The sequence below is a fragment of the Pseudorca crassidens genome, chromosome 19 (genome assembly GCF_039906515.1).
Source record: "Pseudorca crassidens isolate mPseCra1 chromosome 19, mPseCra1.hap1, whole genome shotgun sequence".
Lineage (NCBI taxonomy): Eukaryota > Metazoa > Chordata > Mammalia > Artiodactyla > Delphinidae > Pseudorca > Pseudorca crassidens.
In genome coordinates this window covers 48,072,399-48,093,595 of record NC_090314.1, presented here as the reverse complement: position 1 = coordinate 48,093,595, position 21,197 = coordinate 48,072,399, and the positions used below count along the sequence as shown (strand labels likewise).

The window sequence follows — 21,197 nt, the reverse complement described above, 5'->3', positions numbered from 1 at the left end:
ATATAAGAAAATAACAACTTTAGCATCAATATGGTACTCACTGCCCCCCATATCCTCTGATGGCAGTGGGGCTTGGGGATGGAGGGTAGAGACACTGCGGTCTCAGACCCCCTCCATGAGAGCAGACCCCAAGCCCTGGCTCCCCCACCCTGCTGCCCTGTGACCGGGCAAGCGTCCCTGGGGTCCCCTGGGAGTTCCCGAATGCATACCCGGGCCTCCTGGTTTGGGTTAGGCGTTCTGCTCTAATATGTGCTATTAATGAGGACGTCACAATTGGAGACCCATCTCTGGTGCTGAGTGACTCCCAGGCTTGATGACAGTCATTTGTCACTCTCATTAACAAGTGCTGCCTCGTCTCTTGCAGATGCGTGTGACAAATGTGGCGGATACAGCCACCCATAGCCCTGGGCAAGGAGCTGCCCCCGGGGCTGGAGGAGAGGGAGAGGCTAGACTCTCAGCTCGGTGAGTTCCCACCCAGCCCTGCTGTCCCTCTTGGGCAGCACCTGCTCTCGGAACATGTAGGGAGGCAATACGGCCGAGGGGTTAACACTGGGCCTTGGCATTGGATGACTTTGGGTTCACATCTTGGCTCTGCCATTTCCTGTGGGTAACCTGATCTCTCTGAGCTGCCACGTCCCTATCTGTATGAAGGTGAGAATAAGAACAGTTGCACAGAGCTTCCAGCAGATCAAATGAGGTCAAGCTGTAAAGCCCCTGCTACACAGGGCCACCCGCACACAGAAGTGGGTATTACCGAGGTGTCGCATAAGGCAGAGCACAGAGGGTATTGGACCAACATTGCCTAGTGAGGATGAGAAAATTCTGGCCTGACGGCACTGCTTCTGACAACCAGGGCAGCCTCTCCCTCCATCACTATTCTTGGAAAGACACTCAGAGCATCTCTGGAATTCCAAGGCACCTTACTTCCCTGCAGAGAAAGGGAGAAAGGAAAGGGACCTGCTTCATGCACTCAGGAACCCGGGCTCCCAGCAGGGCCGCAGCAGCAGCAGGGGCAGTCTGCTGATGTGCCCCAGGCAGGACACGCATGTTCCCTTGGAGGAGATGGAAACGGCCGGATTCCTCTCACACAGACTCTGTAATGATGTCTGGAGCAGATGGCAGGGGTGGGTGTTCCCAGCTGGGGTGACAGAGCCTCATTTGCCTGGAAATTCCCTCCAGTTCCAGGGAATCCCTTCCAGATGTTCTCACCCACAACCTCGCTGAACAAGAGCAGTGGGGACCTAAAGAGCCAGAGCTGGAAAGCTGAGCCAGCCTTTTACACAGGCAAAGAAAGCAGCCACCCATAAGGTCAGGCCAATGGCCGCCATATGTCCTCAGGTACCTGCCTACCACCACTTATACAAATCCAGGGCTCCACTATTAGATAGCCATTCCTTTGGATAAGGGAATTCTCTTCCAGGGAGAACGCCATCATTTCATCTCAGGGAGTTCTCTTCCAGTTTTTAATCCCCCTGCAAGGGATAACACGTAAACCCTTGCCACTCAAATTGTGGTCCAGCAACACTGGACCACTCTCAGGCCCCACCCCAGAGCTACCGAATGAGACCGAATTTTAACAAGATGCTGCACTAAATCATTATTGTCCCTTAACTTTTTAGAATGCAAGCTCCCAGAGGGCAGGGGTTTTGTTCGTTTTGTTCACTACTATGCTATCAGTGCCCAAAGAGTTCCTGGCACAAAACTCGTGGGAAGATTTTTGAATAAGTGAATGAACACTATTTAGAGCCTAGTTCCCCATAGCCCTGAGGGAGAGGTACACAGGATGGGTAAGTTTTGATGTGGAGGGAAGGAGGAGGAATCAGAAGGGGACAGTACCAGGGAATGAGGCACTCCGAGGAGAGGGGGCTGGAAAGGAGGAGAGGGCGTGCCCAAAGTGTGGGAGCCCCCAAATACGCTTGATAAGTACTCCCAGAACCAGAAGGGAAAACAGGACTTGGGAAGAAATGAGACAAGTCCCTTCTCCCCCTTGAGGTCCTCCTCCTCAATCTGACCCCGCCGGCTACCTCCCCGGGTGGCTTTCTCCTTCAGGAGCCTCCCTCGAAACTCCCGACACCTTCAGTGCTGCTGAACATGCCCCAGATGCCCTATTCCTGTGAAGGTATGTTCGGACCCTCTGCCCCCGTGTAGGCTGCTCCCTCCACGTCCCCATGAGGGGCCTTGGCCAATGGGGTGGGTCCTTGGAGGTGGCAGGCCCCACCACTGACTACCTAGTGATTGCCAAGTCGGGGAAACTAAGGCCCAATGAGACAAAGCAACGTGGCCAAGTTCATTCAGGTAGGAATGGCAGCCTAAAGCCCAGGGCTCTGCCTCTTGGATGGGTGTTCCCTCTGTCCCACCTTTGGACAGCTCAAGTGTCTCTCCTCTGGGTAGCCTAGTACCTAGTACCTGGCAACTAGGAGGTGGGAGAATTGTGGAATGAATGAGTGAGAAGAGCCCCACTGGGAGCGAAGAGAATGCTAAGCGCTTTACACAGGTTAGTTCTCTGAACAAGCAACCCTGTGGTGGGGGACACTATTGTTAGCCCCATTCGCAGATGAAGAAATCGAGGCACAGGGTGATTAAGACATGAAACTTAATCTTGTTGGAGCTGGGATTTCAACATGTTTCTGCCTAACACTCTAAAGCCCCCGGTCCTCATCAGGATGCCATGCTGCCCTCTTTTTCGGTAAACTCTTTCCTTTGAAAGAGGCCACTGCTGTCTGGATGACTCTGGCACAGGCTCTGAGCCGGATGAGCTTCTAATTCACTTTGATGGTGAGCAGAGTGTGTCCCCACTGGCTCATGCAGGAGCCTGAGACTTCAAGGAATTCTTTTGGAATCCTCCTGGCCACCTGGGAGGCTCCAAATCCCCTGATTCACTCTCAGTGGCAGCTTTGATTCAAATACCAGCTCTTCTGCAGGGTTTCATGGACCCTTCGGTCTAAAATAGGACCCCATCCACCCCACCCCTCTCCTGTCTTCTTTCCCAGTTTGATTTTTCTCCATAGCATAAAGCATTGCCTAACCCTATCGCGTAGCCGTGAGTGGTGTTTGCTTTTTAAAAGTCTCCCCACTAGGATGTGACCTCCATGTGGTCAGGGACATTGGCTAGTTTCCTGCTCTCTCCCCGGGGCCCCGGCTCTTAGTAGGTGCTCAGTACCTACTGACCGAATGAATGTATCATCACAACGTGATACAGAAACAGCGCTTTTCTAAATTGGTATGAGGTCGTAGTGATCCTGTCAGAGCTGTGCCTCTAGGAGTTTGTTAGTAAGAGTGAAAAGCCAACATTTACCAGAAGTTTAAAGAAATCACAGTGGATGGTTTGCTCACCCGTGAACACTTACTAAGCACTTCCACATGCCAGGCATCTGTGAACGAGCCAAGCCCCCTGACCCAATACAACCAAGAGTTGTATTTTAGGGGGAGATGTACGTTAAACAATCCCCACCAATAAATATTCAAACTGCATTGTAATAGGGCTGGAGCTGATGGGGGCCCTGACCTGGTTTGTGGAGAGAAGCCCGGATTTGAGGATTTCCCCCAACAAGGTCTCTCACAGATGTCTGCATTCTCATGGGTCTTCCTGAGTGTCAGCGAGGGGGCCACAGCTGCAGCTGGCATGCCCAGAGCTGCGCATGCCCAAGCGTGGGTTTAGCAGGGACAACTTCCATCATGACTGCTGAGGGGAAGACTTTCTCCAGGGAAGGATGGGCCCCACAGGACGGGGGCTCAGCCTCACAGCATTAGGGGGTCTTAGAAGTCATCCACAAAGGACACTCTCAGCCCAGGCTCCAGGAGCCTGCTTCTCTAGCTATAAACATGAGAACAAGATCTGCTTGCTTACAGATGAGGGACTGAACAGGAAGACGCAGGGAGGGATGTAGCTCGGTGCCTGGCCCACAGGAGCGACCTGTGTGTGTCTCTAAATGTAGAACGAGGTGGAGGTTCCTGGGGAGGGGATACAGTGAGGGGCCAATGAAAGGAGAAATCAAAGACAGGGACTGGGATTATTCCATCTGGAGAGCAGATGGCTCATGTGCCTCAGTTTCTTAGTCTATAAAATGGGTCACTGACCAGTTGTTTTCACATGAAGGGCAGAACAAGGAGGAACGGACTTTAACCAAAGCAGAAAGATTTGCAGTCAGATAAGAGGAAGAACTTCTTAAATCTAGAAGAAAGATAAATAACTGAATAAGCCAATGAGAGGGAGGGGTAGGCTCCCTTGGAAACAGAATAATAAAGCTGGAAGGGACATGTCACCCCCCTACACACACACACACACACACACACCCCTTGGATTTTAGTGAGACTCAGAAGGGAGGGTGGCCTGCCTTTGGTCAACAGTGGTCAGTAGTAGAGCTGAGGGTGGAACCCAGGCCTCCTCACTCCAGATCCAGGGCTCCCTCCATCTTTGTCCACCCCATCCCCAATTCTGTTTTTCTAGGAAAGAGTGCCTAACACTGACTGGGTACTCACCACATGCCGGGCACTCTTCTAAGGCTCTCGGTAGAGTGTTAGGATTAATCCTCAAAGCAATCCTGCCTAATTGACACCATATCACAGATAGAGAAACTGAGGCACAGAGAAGCTGAGCAACAAACCCACAGTCATTCAGCACAACAGGGACAGAGGGAGGATCTGTGCCCGGGCCTTCTGACTTACCAGCTGGCTCTGCACCCTCTCTGCTCCCCAGCCTCCCAGGGATGGGAGGCCTCTTTTTTGTTGAGGCGTCTATTTGTTCCAGCAAATCAGAGCTTCTTCCCAACCTGTTCGGAGCAGTGACTGCCATGGTTCCGTGTGATCGCGCTCAAAGTCCCCGAGCACTTCAGAAATGACAGTAATTTCCCTCTTCCCAACACCCCGGGGGACGGTTTCAGGCAGCACTTCCATAGGGTCACACAGGGCTCCACACTTAGAAGGAGGCTGCCTTTGGGTCAATGCAGTCTTCATACTTTTTAAACAGGTGTCCTGCATTTTTATTTTGCACTGGGTCTTACAAAGTATGTCAAAGGTCCCTGACCCTCGTCTGAAGGGGTAGGGGGCAGTGCTATTACAATGGGAGGATGGCCACCCAAGGTCTTCTCTGGCAGCAGGGGCCTCAGCTCTATTTCCCTCCCTCTCTCTTTCTCTCTCTCTGGCTCACTCTCGCTCTCCTTCCCGCTGGCTGTGGATGAACCAGCAGGGTCAGGCACAGAGGATGCTCTCTCCAGGCTCGGAGGTGACAACTCACCCTCAGGCTTCCTCGACAGCCTCCGGCTTCTTACTGACCCTGCTGGGCTTGGCTAAAGGCTGCCCATCTGGCTGCCCTGAGACAAGAAAAGGCACAAGAAAGCTCTGAGATCAGGCCAAACAGCATGTGGAAGAGAAACGCAGTGAAATGCTACACGTCGGATAAAAGGATGTGACCTAATTAGATCTCAGACATAAAATCTTGAGTTAAAAGAAGCATTTTGCTGAATGATACGACATTGTGACACTCTTTATGTGAAATGAACCACACACATACACACACACTCACAAAATACTGTATATTTTCCATGGGCCCAAATATTTTTAAGTGGAAGGATCACACCAAATTCATATAGTAATTGTTACCCCTGAAAGTGGGGCATCAAAGGGGAGATGATCTGTAACTGTATAACAATTTACAAGGAGTTGGCCTGTGTGATTTTATTTTAAGCACGGACATTCCAACTATGGGGCACAGCAGTGAGGCCAATCCTTTCCTTCCCAGGGTTCCAATAGTGCCCACTCCCATGCTGCCGGTCCCACAGCGCTACTACCTCCCTCATCGTAGGTGATGCCCGCAGTAATGCCATGAGGGGTAGGGCAGTTGTAATTATTATCCCCATTTTATACATGAGGCAACGGAGTCAGAAAGCTTCAGGGACTTGTCCATAGTCACAGAGCCAGGAAGCAGCAAACCAGGACTCTTGGGTCCTCCAAACCGAGTCAGGTACAGAGGGGGTGGCCTGGCCAGGGTCCAAGCAGCCATTTATGCCCCAGGAGCTATTCGGGGTTTGCAGGGTTTACAGTGTCCTTCCAGGCAGAGGCAGCTTCTCCTAGACTTGCTCAGAGTCTCCAAGCAGACAAGGAAGGTGCCCCCTTGCCCGCCCTTCCCTGTCCTTCTCCTCCTGAAACCCAGAGGTGGTCCCCTTCTTACTGTCTCGTGATGCGAGAAGCCACACCCAGACAGTAACAGCCAAACTACTTTGGCTTCTCTTCTCAGAAACTTCTCTTCCTGGGCTCCCAGCCCAGCTCTCTCTCTGTACAGACTAAATCTTCCTTTCCCATCAAAACCCAGTCCTGAAGCATCTGCTTCTCCTGACTGGCTCCCCCTCTGGCTCCTCCTCCTTCCTGGTCTCTGATTGGCTCCCCCTCTGGCTCCTCCTCCTTCCTGGTCTCTGATTGGCTCCCCTTCTCTGGCTCCTCTCTCTCTCTCTCTGGACCGGCCTCCATAACTTCTTTTTTTTTAACATCTTTATTGGAGTATAATTGCTTTACAATGGTGTGTTAGTTTGTGCTTTACAACAAAGTAAATCAGTTATACATATACATATGTCCCCATATCTCCTCCCTCTTGCGTCTCCCTCCCTCCCACCCTCCCTATCCCACCCCTCTAGGGGGTCACAAAGCACCGAGCTGATCTCCCTGTGCTATGCGGCTGCTTCCCACTAGCTATCTACCTTACGTTTGGTAGTGTATACATGTCCATGACACTCTCTCACTTCGTCCCAGCTTACCCTTCCCCCTCCCCGTGTCCTCAAGTCCATTCTCTAGTAGGTCTGCGTCTTTATTGCCGTCCTGCCCCTAGGTTCTTCATGACCTTTTTTTTTTTTTTTTTTTTTTTTTTTTCTCGACAGAGGTTGCCCGAGGCTGAACTTACTGGACTACTGGGCTGTGCTTCTACAGATATCAGTGCCTCGCTGGCCACAGAAAAACCCACCTGAGGAACCTGTTAAACACCCAGAGATGCTGAGTCATTAAGTCTGTGGTGGAGCCCAGAAATCTGTAGTTAAAATCCCAGGTGACGCTGGTATTTAAAAATCCCAGGTGACGCTGATATTCAGTGAAATTTGAAAATCACCAAACCTTTGAGTCAAAAGTTAGGGAAACCTAGACCCAAAGAGGTTAAGTTGCTTGTCCAAGGTCACACAGCTAATAAACTGAAAGCAAATATTTGGAGGCTACTCATCCTCCACATGACACCCTCTGCATGCTGCAGACACATGTGGCACAGAGGCGCGTATACACCCCGCATATCCCCTCCAGAGCTGAGTGTCTAGGCTCATGTCCTGGGACCTGACTTAAATCTGGTCTCTTTACTTCTAGGCCACAGGACCCAAAGTCGGGGCCAGAGTAGTCCCTGTGGAGCGTGGAAGGACGGCAGTTTCTTGGTGAAAGGTATCACCCCTCAGGGGCCAGGACCTGGCATTATTCTGTTGCCCAGTCAGGGCCCAGGTAACACACCAAGCAGTGATGAAACTTGAGCTGCCCCTCCCTGTCCCCATCTGTCCTGGGAGGCTCCAGTGGCCTGGCCCCTCAGCCACCTTCCCCAAGATTCAGGTGTCACACAACTGGGCCCCAAGCCAGGCTTCTGGTTCCCAGGCTCCCTCCCTCTCCCTCTCAAGCCGGTTGGGATCCCAGGAGATTTCAGTTCTCTCTGTAGGAAATGGCTGGGAGGCTCGGAGGGCAGTGGGAGGGTGCTGAGACCGTGGGGCCTACCCTGGGCCCCAGGAGACCCCTTCCCTCTACCAGCAAGCCCTGAGTGGACAGGCTAGGTCTTCCAGGTCCTGCCACTCTGTACTGATGCTCCCAGGCCCTTCACTGCCAGCCTTGTGCCCTAGTGCCCCTCCCACCTTAGCCCTTGTCCTGATTCTCCTTGACATACTTGCTGATGGTCATGCCTTCCTAAAAACTGCAGTCCTGAACTTTCTAGTGTCCAGGGGAATTCTGAGAGCCAGTCCTCTGTTTCTCTGGCTCTGGGAACTGTTTATATTATCCTTGCAACTTTCCTGTAAATCTAAAATTCTTCCAAAATAATTGCATTCTCCGGATTGTGACCACACCCCCTCCTCTCTGGTACCCATGGCGGGGCGAGGGGGGCAGCAGAGACAGAAAGAAGGGCTATAAAATTCTTGACTCACATCAAAAAGAATGGCTAAAATAACAACAACAACAATAATAATAACTGGACAATACCAAAGCCTGGCTGAGTGAAGCAACTGGAACTCACATGCGTTGCTTTTGGGGAATGCAAAATGGTGCAGCCACTTTTGAAAACAATTTGTCAGTTTCTTATGAAGTTAAACATACGCTCACCATACAACCCAGCGATCCAACTCATAGGTATTTACCCAAGGGAAATGAAAATTATATACATACAAAAAGCTGTGCATGAATGTTTATAGAGACGTTATTCATAATCATCAAAAAGCCCCCCAAAGATCTTTCAACTGGTAAATGGATAAGCAAACTGGCATATCCATGCAATGGGATACCCATACTCAGCAGTAAAAAGAAATGAAGTCTTTTTTTTTTTTAAGATTTTTTTTCATGTGGACCAGCTTTAAAGTCTTTATTGAATTCATTACAATATTGCTTCTCTTTTATGTTTTTGGTTTTTTGGCGGCGAGGCGTGTGGGATCTTAGTTCCCCGACCAGGGATTGAACCCGCACCCCTTGCGTTGGAAGGTGAAGTCTTCACCACTGGACCACCAGGGAAGTCCTGAAATGAAGTTTTGATTCACGCAACAACATGGATGAATCTCAAGTGCATCTTACTAAGTGAAAGAAACCAGACCCCAAAAAACTACATGTCGTGTGAGTCTATTTATGTGACTTTCTGGAAAAGGTAAAACTGTAGGGATGGATCAGTGATTGTCTGGGCTGAAGATGGGGGAAGGGTTGACTATGAAGGGGCAGGTGGGAATTTTGGGGGGTGATGGAAATGTTCTGTGTCATGATTGTGGTGATGATTACATGATTGTGTGCATTTATCAAGACTCAAAGACATGTACACTATAAAGGCTGAATTTTACCGGATGTAAATTATCATAGTTTTTTTTTAAAGCGTCCCTCATCTCCCCACCTCACCTCCACAGTAGCTTTCTGCCACATCCCTGAGGCCTTAGTGCAAAAACCATAAAACTAAACCATGACTAAATGCAGTATGGGATCCAAGATTGGCTCCTGGAACAGAAAGAAGGATATGAGTGGAAAACCTGGTGAAATCCAAATAAATACTAAATCCAAATACTACTAATAGTAGTGTACCAATGTCATTTCTTTGTTGTGACAAAGTATCATGGTAATGGAAGGTGTTAATATTTGGGGAAATTGAATGAGGGGCATAAGGGAACTGTTTATATTATCCTTGCAACTTTCCTGTAAATCTAAAATTCTTCCAAAATAATTGCGTAATATAAATAATATATCCAATGTAAATAATGTATATTGTATATATGTAATTAAAAAAATCATTTTGGAATAATTAGTCCCAGCTCCTTTGCATAGAGAAATGAAGACATGTTCACACAAAAACGGGTACACAAATGTTCATAGCAACTTTAATTATAATAAACTGGAAACCACCTAGTTGTCCTTCAAAGGGAAATGGTTAAACTGTGGCATATCCTACCATGAAATACTAGGCAATCAAAAGGAATGAACTACTGATACACACAACAACCTGGATGAATCTCCAGAGAAAATTACGCTCATTGAAAAAAAGCCAATCCCCAAAGGTTACACACTGTATGATTCCATTTATAACATTCTTGAAATGACAAAATTATAGAGATGAATACAGAATAGTGGTTGACACCCATTAAAGAGAGAGTAGGGTGGAAAGGGAAGTAGATGTGGCTATAAAATAACAACATGAAGATCCTCGTGGTGATGGAGATGTTCAGTGTCTTGCCTGTAGCAATGTCAGTATCCTGGTTGTGATATTCTTGTATGCTTTTGCAAGATGTTACCATTGGGGAGAACTGAGCAAAGGGCACGTGGGATTCCTCTGTATTAATTCTTACAATTGCATGTGATGGTACAATTATCTCAAGACTGAAAGGTGTAAATAAATAAATTTAAACTTGGGAGAGAGGGGGAAAAAGGAAAAATAGCTGCTACTTCTCCAAGATGGAATAGGAATGGCCAAGGCTTCCAGACAGGCACCTGGACTCGCCTAGGATAGACTCGTGGAATCAGGAGAGTGGTCAGCTTCCTCATTCTGCATCCGATCTCTTCCCTTCTCCAGCCTCAGGCAAGTCCTCTCACGCTCTCTCTCTCCTTTCCCCTGCCCAAATGGGGAGAAGCGGAAAAAAACCTCTAGCACTAAATCAGAGATAATTGTTCAGACAGCGAGTGCCTGCTCACAAGAGGATGTGCATTTTAATGGGAACAAGCCCTATTAAGCTAAAAAGTGAATCTCCAATAGTGAAATTGCTAAAGCAGCGGAGGAGGGAAGGCGTTGAATCTCCAATAGTGAAATTGCTAAAACAGCGGAGGAGGGAAGGCGTTGAAGGCACTTGAAAGGAAGGGAGGACTTCTTTGAACTCAGGAAAACCTGTCAGGTTTTTCAGCCAGGTTGATTCAGGCTAGCTGTGCCCAGCGAGCAGAAAGCAGAGAGCTGAGCACCTGGGTAGGGGACAGGAGGTGGCAGGATGTAAATTTCAGTAGTGGATGGAAATGATTAGAAGCAGAGAGAACTGGGATTTGAAAAATACAAGACATGTGTTAATTTGTCCAGAACCTTTCATCCCCTTTTTTTTTCTGGACAGAGAACTGTCCATTCCTGCTCTAGTTAGGGGATCTGCATGGGAGTGGCCATCTTGCTAAAAATGATTGGTCTGGGTGTGATCACCTGATCAAAGCCTGGCCACTCATGGTCCTTTTCTGCTTCTGGGTCTCAATGATTGGTCGAGAAGGTGATGGGTAACCCAAGTCTGGCCAGTTGGAGTCTTTCCTTGTTTGTGTGTTTGTAACTGGAATTGGAGAGAAGAGCTTTGGTCCTCAGTGGAGTCTTAGGCCTTGGACTAGCAGCATGGGAGGAGGTGCCTGAGCAGGAGGCGACACCCAGGGGATCAGAGATAAGACAGTAGGAGTGAGGCCTGGTGGTTCTAGTCACCGCTGAGGCCGGCTGCATTTCTGCCCAGCCAGTGGTTTGGCTACTTGAGCCGTTAAGTCCCCTCCCTCCCCTTTTCTAGAAGCTGGAGCAGAGATGGGTCTGTACCAGGGGGAGGGGGTGGCTTGTGTGTGTGTGCAGCTGGCTCCCCACCAGAAAGTTCTGCGAAAAGGTCATCGGGGCTGTACTGAGGCTCTGAAACCCTGCACGCTGGAGAAGAAGATGCCGAGGAAGCCATAACGTAGGGACAATCTTCCCACTTACTGAGTACCTGAGCTGGGCCAGATAGCACACCCTACAGAGTAGGTATTATGAGTCCATTCACAGATGAGAAAACTGAGGCTCACCATAGTACAGTAAGTTACTCAAGGTAACATGATAGTAAGACGCAGAGCCAGGGTGGACACTGTTATTTCTGACTTGCAAGCTAGTTTCTTTCCAGTTTGCCACCCTATTCTCCAGGAGCACGAGGACTGCTCACTAAGCAAGTCTCACCTGCTTAGGTTAAGCTTTTTACTATCTCAGACATCTCAGTTACTCTGAACCTGAAAACCAGAGGGGTCCTGGTAGCTCAGGGCCTTGGTGGGTAAGATTTGGTGTCAGATGGATGTCAGACAGTGTCCAGGCTGGATAGGGGACCCTGGGAAAGTTCCTTTACCTCCCTGAGCCTCAGTTTCCCCATCATCCACTGAATGAATAATAGTAACGCCCTCCTAGGGTCGTCATGTGGATTAAATGTGACAATGAATGGAAGCTTCTTAGCATATAGCAAGCGCTCTGGCAGAGCTCAGGGAGCAATCTCTGATCATTATGAAAGAGGAACCCAGAGCCAGACAGCTCCTGTCACCCTGTCATTCGTCTGACGTCCCCATTCCCCCAGGCTCTGACCTTCCTCCCCTCAAGCTCAGCCCTGCCCAGGCCATTCTTATCTAAACTTTCCCAAATGTCATGTCGCTCTTCAGTCTTTTTCTTCTTTATGCTCTGTGTCTTTATCTAGGTGACATTTTTCTTTCCTTCCACAGGGACTGTTATGAGAACAGGAGTGAAAATAACAACAGGGCCTCTGGCCAGGCTCCCTCCAAGAGCAGGAGGATATTTGGGCCTGGAGGCCCCCAGAGGGAGTCCCCAGGGAGAGGAGGGGCGGTGGGGGGAGAGACTGAGCTGAGGGAACACTGTGGGCAGCTCCACAGCTGAGTCAAAGGGCAGGCCTCCATCTCCAGGAAAAACTCCACTGATGGAATCTCTTTTTTTTTTTTTTTTTTGGCCTCACTGCGCAGCTTGCGGGATCTTAGTTCCCTGACCAGGGATTGAACCTGGGCCCCAGCAGTGAAAGTGCCGAGTTCTAGCCACTGGACCGCCAGGGAATCCCCTCCACTGACAGAATCTTAATATGATGAGTCAAAGAAAATCAGCTCTGGAATTTTTGACAAACCTGAAGCCTTCCATGTAGGAACCTGGGGAGCAGATGAAGGAAACTTCTAGCACTTTCTGTCCACATGCAACTGTGCTGATTAGCTCAGTCAGATCAATGCTGTGGTTGGTGGACCCCCTTGTCTTAACAAGGGGTGTGAGGATTGTCTCTATGGCACCTGGTGCCTGGGACACATCAATTAGAACCTCAGTGGGGGTTGAATTCAGTGACAGAGACCCCTGCTCTCTGGAGAAATGAACAGCAAGACCTTCGGAGAGGAGGTGTGAGTGGATGGCGGACTCACACCTCCCCATCCTCCAGGAACTGGCCACCCTCAGGCCTGGCCCCAGCATGCCCCAGCTTCTTCCCCACTCCTGGATTTAGCTAATTGGAGCAAAGGAGGACATCTGACTGGAGCTAGCCAGCCAGATTCTTCCTGCCAGGAATTTGAACTTTTTACCCGAGAGGATAGCGGGTGAGAGGCACAAATGGCGGCCCCTGGGTTTCTTACTCCTGAAGCCTGTCCACGGTCAGTCCACTGGGGGCTCTGCTTCTAGTTATCTGCGCCCCGAGGCCTGGCATGACAACGCAGCCACTCTCTCCTTGTTCAGGGGGTTGTCATGACAGCAGGAAAGAGGAACATGGCCTTCCAGAAACAGACCCAGGAACAAAGACGTGCATAGAAAGAGTTTATTTGGGAGGTGCACGGAGCACTGGTGTGGAGTGGGAAAACGCAACAGGGAAAGGAAGCCAGCTGCCCCTGTGGGTGGACGAACTTAATCCCAATGGAAAACCCCAGCATGTGATGAGGAACCTGCCTGCTAAGGGTGAGCCCACCTGAAGGGTGAGAGAGCTGGGGTATTTACATCTCAACTCCCCAGTCACTGGTGGGGGCTGATGGGGGTGGTGGTTTGTAACTGCCGGGCGCTCGGGCCTGTTGAGAATGCAGGCAGACTGTCTTTTGGGGTCTAGAGAAAGTGCTCAGGCACCGAGATGCAGACGCTGCAGGTAAAAGAAAGGTCCAGGGGGTATGGGTGGGGGGCTGATGGAGTCCGCCTCCGTGGGGAGTCATACTTAGCTCTTCAAGCTTCCGCCTGGAAGTGATGCTCTCATGTCCACACACTTGTCATTGGCCAAAGCCAGTCACGTGGTCATGCAGAGCTTCAAAGGCATGGAGGACGCAGTCCTACCATGTACCTAGATGGTGGGACACCAGGGTGTTGGTGCACAGCCTACCGACAGCCACAGGGACCCAGTCTGCACTCTCACTGCTTCCACAGAAAGCGGCTGGATGGACTCTGTCATGAGACACCAGCAATCTTGTCCACTGGCCACATCTGGTCACCTGCTGGAACGGCTTCCAGCTCCTTTCCTCCCCCCTGCAGCCCATTTTGGGTTTCCTCTCTCTGTTCTCTCCCTCTCTCTTCTCAGCAAAGTCATTTCCCGGTTGACCCTTAGCCCTCCCACCACAGCTGCCCCAGGAGAATGTCTCAGCTGTTCCTGTCTACCTCTCAGTCCAAGTAACCAAACACTCTGCAATTTTCAAGCTGCACAGGCACCCCCTCCTTCTCCACCTCGCCTCATGTAAGGGGCTCTATCTTCAGTTCAACAGATGAGGAAACTGAAGCACAGAGGAAGTAAATGACCTGCTCAAGGATCCATGGTTCATGGCGGACCTGGGATTTGAAAGGCAGGTCTCCTGGCTCCTAGTCTAGCGCTCAGCCCTCCCCACATGGCTTTTCTGAGGTCAGTTCCTGACTCCACCCACCATCCTAGGGCCACCAATGACACCTTCCTCTCACCATCCTAACTGGCAAGCACTCCGTTATTCTGTTATTTCATAACTCCATGCCTTCACCTGTGCTATTCTCTCTTTGAAAGCCCATCTCCATCTCCAACAACCAGAGGGCAATCTTGAAGTTGTGCATCTCCCTCAGGTCACAAGTGCAGGAGCCCCTGGGTCGCCACCCTGCAGGCTGGAAAGGCTGGCAGGTGAACTCCTTCCACCTGTGGCTACAGCCTCTCAGATGCCAACTCTGTGGTTTATCGCATAAAGTGCAGCCTAAACCTCCCTCCTTCCCATCAGCTCACTCCATTAGTTCAATTACCTGCAACGGTGAAGCTCCATGTGCCTGTCAGTGTTGGCAGCTGGCGGCCGAGCCAAGGATCCAGAGCTTGCTGGCTCAGCCCCACCCCCTCTCTTGGGAGGGCAGGTGCCATCACACCATTCAAACTTTTCTTTCTGCAGCCTCTGCCTTCTATATCCCTAAGGACACTAGAAACTGCACTTCCTGGGGCATCCGTGTGTAGTCTCTGTGCCGCACACTTAACCTGCATCGTCCTCCTCAACATGCACCCCCCATTCTATGGATGAGAAAACGGAGAATTAAATACATAAAGAATCAGAGAGAAGACTGTTCATTTCTCCACTCAAAGACTATTGATTAAGTACTTAACCATGTACCAGTCACTGTTCTAGGCACCAGGGACAGACAGACACAGGAGGAGATAGATAATGAATGTCAAGTAATGATAACTGCTCTGGAGAAAAATAGAGCAGAGTCAGGGGATGCAGAGTGATGGCGGAGCTGCTTTAAAAGGGTAGCCAGGGGTTCTCTCTCTGAGGAGGTGATATTTGTTCAGAAACAACACCTGAAGCCCACGCACCTAGAGCCCGTGCTCCACAACGAGAGAAGCCACCGCAATGAGAAGCCTGTGCACCGGAATGAAGAGTAGCCCCCGCTCGCCGCAACTAGAGAAAGCCTGCATGCAACAACAAAGACCCAACGCAGCCAAAACTAAATAAATAAAAATAAATTTTTTAAAAATTTATTAAAAAAAACCTTTGGGAGAAGAACATTCCAGCAGGAGGGAACAATGCATGGCAAGGCACTGCAGTGGGCATGAGCTTGGAGTGTCTGAGGAGCAGCAGGAAGGCCGGTGGCCAGGACAGAGTGAGGGAGAGGGAGAGAAGCGGGTGAGTGCAGAGGGGGGCCAGACCGTGTCGGGTCTTGTGCGAGTCAGGGTAAGCCAGCTGCTGTAACACATAGTAACCCAAGTTTTCATGGCTAAACACAATAAAGGTTCATTTTTTATGGCTTGGGCAACAGCTCAGTTATTGTCTTCAGAGTTGGAGTAGAGGGTGTTTGTTCCACACGCCCAGGGATCCAGGTGCCTCCTATCTTGGGGCTCTATCAACTTCTCAGAGTCCTCATTGGATCCCCCATATCTAGCTGGCAGATGCTCCCAGGGATGGGATGCAGCATGTGCACCACAGCGCACGGGGAGTAGGGGGCCGAGAGTAGGTGGGAGACCTGCAGCTAGAAGCCAGCAGCCTGGATTCTGGTCTCATCGATGATGACCTTGCCGTGTGACTGCGGGACCCTCATCTGCCTTCTCTGGGTGTCACTGTTCTAGGTGGTAAGTTTCGGGGGTGGGTGGCTGTTGGACCTGATGACATTCTGTGATCTGAGCTGCTGAGGAAAGAAACCTTGTTAGATCCTCAGGCAGGAAAGCAGGACTCTACTCCCAGCCCAGGCTAGCCCAGAAGCGAGCAGAGAGAAGAACCAGCTTTAGGATGGATAGAGGCAGGAGATGGTCCCAGCCACTCCGGACAGGGGCTATGAAGGAGGCCGCTGCAGTGGGGCAAAAGCAGCTCATTGCACATGTCTACAGCAGTGTATACCAGCCTGCTCGGGGCAGAGGGGGTCCTCACCTGGGAGGACTTCCCGGAGTGAGAATTCCTCTGGTTGGGAATGAGTGAAGCCCTGGGCAGACAGAGAACCATCTGGGCTCATTTCCACCCAAGCAATCATTTCCTTCCTCATCCATCCTTTCCCGGAAGAAGATAGGGCTGTGATTGGGACCCAAGCTCAGGCTCATCCAGCCTCCCTTCTCTCCCCGGTGCTAGCCATCTCCCCATCGTGGTGCATTCCGACTCCACACCCCCTGCTCCCAGGACTGAGCTCCTGCTGCCTTCTTTGGTCTAGAGAATCACAGCTTCTCATAAAACTGCAACATCCCCTCGAGGTGCTTCTGTTGTAGCCCAGGACACACAACCCCATCACAGGCTCTCAAAATCCAGCTTCTGATCCCTCTCCATGAGTAAATGTAACCACCTGGTCACAGCAGTCAAGTCAAAACCCCATGTCATGGTTCCCCTGGAGGGAGGGGCCCTGTGTCACCAGAAGGAACATGAGACAGGGCCTCTGGGAGCCAACAGGCCTGGAGAGGCCATTGGGGTTTCTGGCTTCCGTTCCATTTCTGCCCATCTTCCAGGCAGCCTGGGCAGCTGGCTCACTGAAGGCCAGCCTCTTAACTCATAGGCTGACTGCCTCTCTCTGACCACACCTTTCATCAATTCCAGGCCAGCCCCGGCCAGGCAAGGGCCTCCCAGCTGGCCTTGAGCTCCTCACCCACCCACTCCTTTCCAATCTCCGCAAGGAACCCTCTCTGCAGCTTTGATTTTGGTTCCTCTTCCAAGAAGCCTCTTCTGGGTCTGTCTCTTCTTCCCCAGAAAGTGGTGCCAGGAGGCCTCTTTTATCCCTTGCTCTGAGATTCTCTGCTACCCCTTCTCTTCCTCCAGAAAGCCTTACCTGAGTAAGGGAGAGAAAGGAAAAAGGAGTCACACGTAACTGCCCGGCACCATCGCGTCTTCTCTGCTGGGCGCTCCATGTCAGGACCAGAGGGGGCAAGCGGCGTACCACCCACACCACCACTGAAACATCTTCCTTTTGCGAATCAGTCAAGCTCTTTCTAAAGTTTATACAGAAGAATCACCAAGCAAGAATAGGCAGAAACCTAAAAGAGAATAGTGAGGGGGCTCATACCGACGGGATATTTAAAACAGTGTAAAGCTATGGTGAGTAAAACAACATAAATAGACAAACAGATCAATGGAACAGGAAAAAATAACCCAACTCTATCAGGAAAACAGACAGCAGCAGCAATTTTGTACGTGGTGAAGATCGTGTTTCAAATTACTGGAGATGAGATGGATTATTTATTATATAGCATGGAACAACTGGAAAAAAATTTAGATCCCTGTCTCACACCTTATACTAAAATAAATGTCATATCCATCAAAGGCGTAAACAGAAAAGAAGAAAATGACACCAGAAAAATAATATTGAGATTTTAAACGTTAACTTGGAGGTAGGAGGACCTTTAAAATGTGATACAATACCTAGAAGTCATAAAGAGAAGGTTGATAAGTTGGACTACATAAAAGTCAAGAATTTCTGCCATGGGAAAGAATACCACAAGCAAACAACAAGCTGGCATCTCTTAGCACCAGGCAAAGGGGTTGTTTTCTTAATATGTAAAGATTCCTCCAAATCCATAAGAAAAAGGAACGGCACTCCAGATGCAAAGTTAGCAAGTAAAGAGTATAAACAGTTCACAAGGAAGGAAGAACAAACAGCTCTCAGACACATGAAAAGATGCTCAACTCCGCTCATGAAAGAAAAGCAAATTAGCCTACAAGGAGACAGCACTTTTTTTCACCTATCAAATCAGCAAAGATAAAAAATATTTGTTAACACACTTTTATATTGCTATATAAAAGAGTGTAAATTGGTACAATCTCTGAAGAAGGCAATTTGACCCTAACAAAATTAAAAATTCATATGCCCTCTGACCCAGAAATTCTGCTCCCAAATATTTATCTCACAGATTAAGCACAGAAGTGGGTACTTGCAGGGCTGTTGTGTTGAAGCACCTCTTGTAAAACAAAAGGTTAGAAAATGATTTAAATTGTTAATAGAGGATTTACTAAATGAATTGTCCATAATATGGAATACCAGCAACTGTCTCAAAACTGTTTAAAAAATGTGGCTACTCTGTGCCAAACTGGAAAGATTTTCAAGACAAGTAAACTAGAAAAATCAAGGGGCAAAAGAATGTGTATAATATGTTACCTTTTCTGGGAGAACAAGAGTAATTTCCTCCTACGTGCACTGATTGACATAGACCGTCTCTGGAAGGATCTGTAAGAAAGTGGAGTGGTGGCTGCCTGTGGGGCGGGCCTAAGTGTGTGAACTGAAGGTGGCACTTTTCAGAGGAAACCGTTTTTGTAAGTTTTGGATTTTGTTCTGATTCTAACAAATAAAATCATTGAAAACAAAACCAAACCCAGTTCTTTCCATAGTCTAACAGCTTTCCTGTCATGATTGACCCTTATTTCTTGCTCATCATGTGTTGGTCTTCTTATTTCAAAGGCCACTCTGGGGTCTTCCCTGGTGGTCGAGTGGTTAAGACTCCGCACTCCCAAAGCAGGGGGCGTGGGTTCGATTCTTGGTCAGGGAACTAGATCCCTCATGCCACAACTAAAAGAGCCCGCATGCCAACTAAAGATCCTACGTTACCATGAGGCAGCTAAGACCTGGCGCAGCCAAATAAATAAATATTAAAAAAAAAACAACAAAAAAAACCCCCACTCTGATGGTTGGTGCCCATTACTCTCAACAGCAAAAGCAAAAAAAACCAAAACATTTCCCGTGGGACCCCACCCACCTCTCGGAAATTAATGAAAAAGTCTAGCTGCCCCTCCCACCACCCCAGCCCTAGCAAATTCCAAACCCCCAGCTGTTTCAAAGCATGGGCAAAGCCAAGGCCTGGACAGATTCGATTCCTTGGTATGTGTGTCTGGGGTGGGATGGTCTGCGGGGAATGAAGGGAATCTAACCACATGGGCGTGAATTTTCCCAGCTGAGAAGTACCTCATCCCCAGTAGAAAATGGGAACATTTCCCAGGGAGCATGTGATTGCCCCAAGGCATCTGGCAAAGTTCCTGTTTGACCTGGAAAGTCATTCCTCCTTCCAACCATCATGTCCTAATCCCTTGCTTCACCAGCCAGCCCAGGCTGGGGTGCAGGGTGGCACCAGAGGGAGGGGAGCACACAGAGAGGCAGCGTGGCCCTGCTTGGAACAGCAGCCTGGGGGAGCCACAAGGAGTTTAGAAACGGCTGATGGTTCCCATGCCTGACTGAGCAACAGAATCACTGGGGGGAAACATTCAAAAATACAGATTCCCGGGAACTATACTCAATATTTTATAATAATCTATGAGGGAAAAGAATCTGAAAAAAAAAGATACATAGGTATGTATAACTGAATCACCTGCTGTACACCTGAAACTAACACAACATTGTAAATCAGCTATACTTCATTAAAAAAAACACCCTTTCATCTTTAAAAAATAAAATAAAAAGTAAAAAAATAGGGACTTCTCTGGTGGCGCAGTGGTTAAGAATCTGCCTGCCAATGCAGGGGACACGGGTTCGATCCCTGGTCTGGGAAGATCCCACATGCCGCGGAGCAACTAAGCCCATGCACCGCAACTACTGAGCCTGTGCTCTAGAGCCCGCGAGCCACAACTACTGAGTCTGTTTTCTAGAGACCGTGCGCCACAACTACTGAAGCTCGCGCGCCTAGAGCCCGTGCTCCACAGCAAGAGAAGCCACTGCAGTGAGAAGCCCACGCACTGCAATGAAGAGTAGCCCTTGCTCGCCGCAACTGGAGAGAAAAGCCTGCGTGCAGCAACGAAGACCCAATGCAGCCAATAAATAAAGTAAATAAATAAAATTTTTAAAAAGTAAAATACAGTTTCCCAGGCCCCCTCCCCCCCTAGTGAAGCAGATCTTCCAGAGGATGGGGCCAGGAAATTGTATTTTAAAATATTTTTCTAGATGATTCCGATGCAGCCCACTGTCCAAGATGTGCTGACTGGGCCCCCAATCTAGGCCAAACCATTTATGGGACAGGTGGGGAAACTGAGTCACACAGAGTAGTAATTCGCCAAGGTCACCCAGAGAGCTGGTAGAGCGTCACCCACAATCGAGCTTGTGCTGTGTGAACGTTCAGCACAGAAGTGTCCGGGAACTGATGGGCTGCAGTCTCACTTAAGACCAGCACCATGTATCAGCAGGGTGGGAGGTGGCCTGGCTGAGGTGTGACTGCAGGGACTCTCAACTCCAAAACCCTTAGAGGAGCAGAAAGAGGAGTTCACATTTCATGAGCATCCGCTCTGTGCCACGCACTGTGCTGCACCACCTTGCCCCCAGTGTGCGTGTACCGATCACCACCACAGGCAGGCGTTCACACCCATTGTACAGAGGAGGAAGTTGAGGCTGAGTAATGCCAAGAACTTGTGAAGGCCCGGAGCCAGTGAGGCATGGAGCTTGTTGTCAACCCCGAGGTCTGTGGCTCTGAACTCAGTCTTTTCACGGCCCGACTGCTTTTCCCCAGATGGGGCTCTCAGATGGGATCCCACCTTGGACACCCAGGAGGCATTTGTTCCTTCGCTGACGCAGAGTGGCTTCCCAGGGCTGTGAGCAAGGGTTGAAGCCACACAGAGCTGGGCTCAGCGCCTCTTATTTGCTGTGTGACTTTGGGCAGGTTACTTAACGTCCCTGAGTCTCCATTTCCTCGTGTGTAAAAGAGGTATAAGTTCAGCTAGTCCATAGGTTATTGGGAGAAGTCATTTCGTCATCAAAGTATAATGATATCTGACAATTCTTGAGCTCTTCTGATGTGCCAGTCACTGCACCGAGCACTTTATAAGCATTACTTCCTTTTGCCCCCACAACAGCCCTAAATGCCAGTGCTATTACTGCCTCATTTGATTTATGAGAAAACCGAGACTCAGAGAGGTTAAGT

At 49.5% G+C, this 21,197-nt stretch overlaps 1 protein-coding gene and 1 long non-coding RNA gene across 6 annotated transcripts in view; one reads left to right on the top strand and one right to left on the bottom strand.

Moving 5' to 3' along the window:
* The first annotated feature begins 235 nt into the window (after window positions 1–235).
* LOC137211699 (uncharacterized) lies at window positions 236–9,500 on the top strand. The gene is made up of 3 exons (XR_010937183.1): window positions 236–462; window positions 6,867–7,030; window positions 7,336–9,500. It is a non-coding gene; the product is annotated as an uncharacterized lncRNA (long non-coding RNA).
* Window positions 9,501–9,558: 58 nt separating this feature from the next.
* LOC137211697 (ADP-ribosylation factor 2) overlaps window positions 9,559–21,197 on the bottom strand; it is a 103,714-nt gene continuing 92,075 nt past the window's right edge. For 3 of the 5 annotated variants that reach the window (XR_010937179.1, XR_010937182.1, XM_067714253.1), the window contains one exon: window positions 9,559–17,134. The gene's annotated coding sequence lies outside the window, so the exon portion shown is untranslated. The remainder of the gene's footprint in view (window positions 17,135–21,197) is intronic. The other 2 variants (XR_010937181.1, XR_010937180.1) reach the window with 2 other exon arrangements.